The sequence below is a fragment of the Gossypium raimondii genome, chromosome 9, assembly GCF_025698545.1.
Source record: "Gossypium raimondii isolate GPD5lz chromosome 9, ASM2569854v1, whole genome shotgun sequence".
Lineage (NCBI taxonomy): Eukaryota > Viridiplantae > Streptophyta > Magnoliopsida > Malvales > Malvaceae > Gossypium > Gossypium raimondii.
The window spans coordinates 12489063-12496275 of NC_068573.1; the positions used below are offsets into that span (position 1 = coordinate 12489063).

The 7213-nt window shown below is 34.9% G+C and overlaps 1 non-coding gene across 1 annotated transcript; it reads left to right on the forward strand.

The window, feature by feature from the left end:
* The first annotated feature begins 6865 nt into the window (after positions 1-6865).
* LOC128032894 (small nucleolar RNA R71) lies at positions 6866-6973 on the forward strand. The gene has a single exon (XR_008189235.1). It is a non-coding gene; the product is annotated as a small nucleolar RNA R71 (small nucleolar RNA).
* The last annotated feature ends 240 nt before the right edge of the window (positions 6974-7213 follow it).

Consider the following 7213-nt stretch of genomic DNA (forward strand, 5'->3'; position numbering starts at 1 on the left):
CAACATCTATGTCTAGAGTGCTACGAATATTATTTTGAGTATTTGCCTGCACCAAATGATTCAAGATCCAATATATTTAACCTTTTTAGAATTAAAAATACATCTAAGAGCACAACACACAATCAACTATGTCTAGAGTTTGCATGCATGTATTTAAAATAACAATAAATCGAATAAACAGTAACATAGACAGTCTCAAATCATGAGCATTAAAGATGATAAAACATTCACCCAAATAACTCCAACCCAGTAAAGATTTAGTTCATGGATTCAAAAGTTAACACAAAAATAAAATCATTCATCAACATTTAAATAGGCTTGAATCACAGAAATCAGGAAAATAAAGGCAGAAATTGCAGGATTTCTCGCCACACTACAACTTCTCTTTTATCTTTTGATTGAACGTGAACCCAAGTCAGGTGTCTCTTCACCTTCTTCACGTTTATATTCTGCTCTCTATAGCTGCTACCCTTTCTTCCTGTGGCATTCTCCAATGGAGTTCTTCTTTGCGCAGAGAGAGGATTGCTATCACCATTCACTTTCTCATGCTAATTCTTATCCTCTTTTTTTTTCTTCTTCTATCTTCTACTTTTATTACTTAGATCCATCCCACCTTAGCACACATTTTTCATTACCCTTTCCATGTTGGTTTTTTGGTACAGCATAGCTGGCTGAGAATGACGTGGATAAAGTGTTGAGTCATCTTCCATGAATAGCCATGGTAATTCGGTTGGTAATCAATCTCACCATATGCCACGGAAATGTGTCACTTCCCTTATTTTTCCCCTACATCTTCTTCCTCTTCCTACACCTGTGTTCACACAAAACCACACATTTCCTCCCCAACTGATAAAAGTAACAAATAATGATCGTTATATCACAACCCAAGCTTTGTTATGCAATGTTCTAAAAATATCCTAAAAATGAAAATGTATTCACTTAATTACAACCAACTAATTCCATTTAGAGGCATTAGATATAACTCCTTTTAAGAGTTATCACACCCCCAAACCTGAATTATTGCTTGTTCTTAAGCAAATGATGTTTGAATATGCATGAATGCATGGAATTGCCAAAACAATGAATCACCAATTATATTCCCAAATCATAATCAGCATACTGTGCACCTCTATTTTCAGTAATCTTCTACTAAAACAAAGAGAAATTGCTTAAAGGTAAAATTTTCTAAATATTTCAACAATTAATACTATAGCAGGTTTCTCTAAATATAATGATGTTATCTCTCTCCAAAACTCAGTTTTTTTAGGAACTATTTATTTCCAACACAAAATTTTCCTAGGGAATTCATATCGTCATATGATTGTATACTTTACAACCTTAATGGAGCATACACTAGACTGCCATGTATATCATGTCACAATTTGAATATAAATCACTTATGAAACAAAAGCTTTGAAACAAATACCTTCTTAACAAATTAGCCTCAAGATTCAGTGGAGTGTCCCTAAAATATGTACACATTTTTTAGACAAAAACTCATATTTGAACTTATTTTTCTGGTCAAAATATAATGGAGCAAACAAAATATTATTGACCTACTCAACAAGTTCAAATATTGGAGTACTCATATTATTTTACCATGACAAAATATACCCTATTACAATGAAATTAAGTCAAGAAGTCCTAAATTTATTCAAAGAATGCTACTATAGCTTTATTGCATTTATATTTCAATTATTATACTTTTAGAAAGTAATTTCCAACAATTGTCCTATGTTGAACATGCCTAAACAATTATCACCATATTTTCTAAGTTTACAAAGAAGAGTTGTTATCCTTATTGAACATCATTGATAACCATATACTTACATAGTCCGGTAGTTGAATGGAAATTAAACATTATGGCAAAAAGACTGTATGAACAATTAACAAAGTAGTATATATGCACAACACACCACAAACCCAAGGGATGCATTGTCCTAAATGTATGAACCTGTGGGATCAGTCTTCCCTCAATCATGTGCTGACAAAGCAAAAGAATTAACATTTAGCGGGAATAGAAAATGGAATTAGCGCAAACTTGGGAGATTTAAAATAATTTGGGCTAATGGTTCCAATTTGTACTTAATTCAGGCCCAAAGTAAAACCAGCAACAAGAAAAAAATATAAATAATGAAATAAAATTTATTGGGTAAGAAATAAGTAAAAAAATAATAAACAAAGATTTTTTTTGCAAAGGAACAATTATTAAGTATTATGAAGAAAAATGAATTTTTTGTCACGCATTATAAGAGTTCCAAAATAATGTTTTAGGCATTGACCATTTACTTTGAAATTGGACCCTATGTTTTCATCTTTAACGTCGATAGCTCCATGAGGGTATATACTCTCAACTACAAATGGTCCCGACCATCTCGACTTTAATTTGCTAGGAAATAGTGTAAGTCTAGAATTGAAGAGCAAGACTTGTTGTCCAGGTACAAATTGTCGGGGAAAAATTTTCTTGTCATGCCAGTGCTTTGTCTTTTCTTTGTAAAGTCTCACATTCTCATGAGCTTGAGCTCGAAATTCATCCATCTCATTAAACTCCAGTAAGCGATGAGTAGCAGCAACACCCAGTCCATGTTTAGTTTTTTGATTACCCAAAATGCTTTGTGTTTTAGCTCAACTGGTAAATGACATGGTTTAGCATAAACAAGCTTGAAAGGTGACATTCCAAATGGTGTCTTGAAAGTTGTGCAATAAGCCCACAAAGCTTCATCCAACCTTACTAACCAATTCTTAATGTTGGGATTGACAACCTTCTCCATAATCTTCTTAATTTCTCTGTTGGAAATTTTAGCTTGTCTATTTGTTTGGGGGTGATATGTCATGGAAATTTTATGTTTAACCCTATATTTGTTCAGAGCATTGGCAACTAATTTGTAATCAAAATGTGAGCATTCATCACTAATTAAGGCACAAGGGGTACCAAACTTGGTAAAAATATTTGTATGCAAGAATCTAAGAACTGGTTGGCATCATTTGTAGGTAAAGCCACAGCTTCAACCCCTTTGGAGACATAATCCACAATGACAAGAATATAGATTTTTCTAAAGGATAGCGGAAATAGACCCATGAAATCAATTCCCCAAACATCAAATAATTCTACCTCTAAAATATTTTACAGCAGCATCTCGTGTCTTCTTAATAAGTTACTAGTTCTTTGACAGTGATAACAGTTTTGACAGAACTCATTAGCATATTTAAACACGGTGGGCCAATAAAAACCAAATTGGAGAGCCTTTGCAGTAGTTCTCATGCTTCCAAAATGTCCACCATAAGGTGAAGAATGATAGTGATGCAGGATACTTTGGAATTTATCATTTGGAATACATCTTTGAATTACTTGACTTACACATTGCTTGAATAGAAATGGCTCATCCCAGTAATAATACTTTACATCGTGAAGGAATTTCCTTTGTCCTTGATGAATCAGTGCAGGTGGAAGCAACGAACTGACGAGAAAGTTAACAATATCATCATACCATGGCAATGCCATAGCCAACAATATCTACTCATCAGGGAATTCATCTTTAATCATTTGATTATCACCATACTTATTTCCTGCTTCCAGTCGTGACAAATGATCAACCACTTGATTTTTAGTGTCTTTCCTATCTTTGATTTCCAAATCAAATTCCTGCAGTAGCAATATTCATCTAATGAGTCTAGGTTTGGCCTCTTTTTTCGTCACCAAGTATTTGATGGCAGAATGGTCTGTATAAATTGTGACTTTGGTGCTCACTAAATAAGCTCTAAGTTTTTCAAAGGCAAACATCATTGCTAGCAATTCTTTCTCCGTGGTGGTGTAATTGAGATATGAATCTGTCTGAATGCAACTGGGATAATATATAGCATGAAACATCTTGGCTTTTCCTTTCCCCAACATTGCTTTGACAGCAAAGTCAATTGCATCACACATTAGTTAAAATGGTAGAGTCCACTTTGGTGCAGTGACTATAGGTGATGTAACTAATCGCTCATTTAACTCTTCAAACACCTTTGACCGTAAGTCATCAAAATGAAATTGTCTATTTTGCTCCAAAAATTGCCATAGAGGCTTTGATATCTTAGAAAAATCCTTGATGAAGCGTCGTAAAATCCCGCATGACCAGGGAAGCTTCTGATTCCTTTCACTGAAGTGGGTTGTGGCAAATTTTCAATGACTTCTATTTTTACTTTGTTGACAACAATTCCTTGCTGTGAAATCTTATGGCCCAAAATAACCATGAAGTGGCATTTCTCCCAATTCAACACCAAATTTGTTTCTTAACATCGGTAAAGTACTAACTCTAAATTTTTTAGGCAATATTCAAAAGTGTCGTCAAACACCGAGAAATCATCCATGACTACTTCAAGGAACTTCTCCACCATGTCGAAAAATATTGCCATCATGCAAAGCTGGAAGGTTGCTGGGGCATTACATAACCCAAATGGCATTCTTCTAAAAGAAAATGTTCCATAAGAATAGGTGAATGTAGTCTTTTCTTGATCAGTAGGGGATATGGCAATTTGGTTATACCTTAAGTAGCCAAATACAAAATAGTAGAAGGCTTTCTCTACTAGTTTGCCCAACATCTGATCTTTAAAAGGCAGAGGGAAATGGTCCTTCTTCGTTGCTTTCTTGAGCTTTTGATAATCCACACAAACTCTCCAATCTATGATAGTATGTGTGGGAATGAATTCATTGTTATCATTGCTAACTACTATGAGTCCTACTTTTTAGGTATGCATTGAACAGGGCGTACCCAAGAGCTATAAAAAATCAGTTATATAATTCCAACATCCAACCATTTGATAATACCCTTTTTAACTACTTCCTTCATGACAAGATTTAGTCTCCTTTGCTATTCAATAGAATTGCCATGGCAATCTTCAAGTATTATTTTGTGTATGTAGATTGCTGGGCTAATTCCTTTGATATCCGTGATTGACCATCCTAAAGCTTTCTTGGATTTTTTTAAGACTTCCAATAATTGCATCTCATGGTCTATTGTAAGCTCGATCGAAATAGCCATAGGCAGTGTATCATTATCTCCCAAATAAGCGTACTTCAAATCCAACATTAGTGGATGTTCTAATGATGAGCGAGGAGGGTTGAAAAAGTGACTTGATAAGTCTAATGTTTCAAAGCTCCTTCTACATCCATTTTCAAATTGTTGAGTTTCCATCAGTTCTCCAGATTTTTCAGTCAATTTTGTTCCATTTAATTTGACAGAGTCTGCATGAGAATTGTTGTGCATATGTCTCGTAAATTCTTCCTAAATTACAATGTTAACAAATTTTATAGCATTGCATTCTTCATCTGGGTTGCACACTTTAAAGCATCAAACACATTAAATGTCAACTACTGATCATTAATTCTCTTGGTTAACTCACCTTTCTGTACATCAATCAATGTTCTACTAGTTGCTAAGAAATGTTGTCCAAGTATTATAGGTACCTCTTTATCTGCTACACATTCCAGAATAATAAAATCTACTGGGAAGATGAACTTGACAACTCTTACTAGTATATCTTCAAATTTACCTTTTGGATGGACATATGATCTATCAACTAGTTGTATTGTGATTGTAGTAGGTCTTGTCTTTCCTACCCGAGTTTTGTGAAATCAGTCATAGGCATTAGATTGATACTTGCACCTAAATCGCATAATGCTTTGCCTACATAATAGTTTCCAATCGAGCAAGGTATAGTGAAACTCCATGGATCTTTTAATTTTGGTGGCGGTCTATTCTTCAGCATTGTTGTGCACCCTTCAGTAATTGCAACAATTTCAAACTCCCCTAACCTTCTTTTCTTTGACATGATATCTTTCATGAATTTCATATAGTTAGGCATTTATTCTGATTCTTCCACCAAAGGTATGTTGATGTGTAATTGCTTCAAGGCCTCCAGAAATTTCTTAAATTGAGCATTTTATTTCAACTTTTGGAAATGCTGAGGACAAGGTGGTGGTGGCCTTCCTTCCATTTGTTGAGGTTTCCTTACTATGTCATTTGTATTTTCTTGGCAAGATGAATTTGCTTCTGTACGCTTTTGTCTACTTCCATATTTTATGGTTTATTCCACTTCTGATTTGAAAGTTATGCTTCCAGTAACTTCTGAACTTTCCTCCTCGTAAAAGGCATCATTCACTAGGCAATGCTCCTTGTTGTATTGAACTTAATGCAGTGGCAATTTGTCCCACTTGATTCTCTAGAGCTCTTAGAGAAGCCGCTTGGCTTTGAATAATTGAATCATTCTTAGCCATATACTCTTTTAATAGAGCTTCCATAGTTAACGTTGAAGATGACGAACTTTGTTGCACATTTTGTCGTGGCATTTATTGATTGTGTCTAGGTGGTACACTAGCCACATTCTATTTATTAACAGTGTTGCCATTTCCCATTCCCTGATTACTCCAACTGAAATTTGGATTTGTTTCCTCCCTTTATTTTATGTGTTGGAGTAGGGACTATTGTTGCTACGATTAAAATTCCCCATGTAATACGTAAAGGTTGGATTGGATGGGCATTCATCGAAAACATGATCTTCTCTACAGTATATGCATGCTAGTTCTGCAACCTTCATCTCCTGTACTAGAAAAGGTCTTTTTAGAGTTTTAATCATATTTGTTAAAGATGATACATGAGTTTTTAATGATGTAACCGCATCAAGCTCCTTTGCTCCAAGAACTCTTCTACCAGTACCAACCCTGGTAGTCGGGTACTAATAATCATTACTTGCTATTCTTTCCAGAATTTCATATGTTTCGTTGTAGGATTTGTCAACCAATGTCCCATTAGCAGATACATCCACCATCATTCGCATATGAGCATTTAATCCATTGTAGAACATTTCCATTTGTGTCCAATGTTGAAAACCATTGCATCAGGCATTTTCTAATTAGTTCCTTGAAACGCTCCCATGCTTCATATAATGTCTCACCTTCAGATTGCGTAAATGATGTAATGTTGTTCCTAAGCTTGGCATTCGTGTTGGGAGGATTGTACCTAAGCAGAAATCTCTGATATAGTTCATTCCAAGATGCCACTGTACCTGATGGTAATGCATTCAGCCATGATCTGGCACGATCTCGCAATGAATAAGGGAATAGTTTTAATCTAAGGGCATCTTCAAGAACACCTTGCTACCAGAATGAGTCACAAAGTTCAAGAAAAAGTCTCAAGTGATATTTGGGATCTTCAGTAGGTAAACAACTAAACTA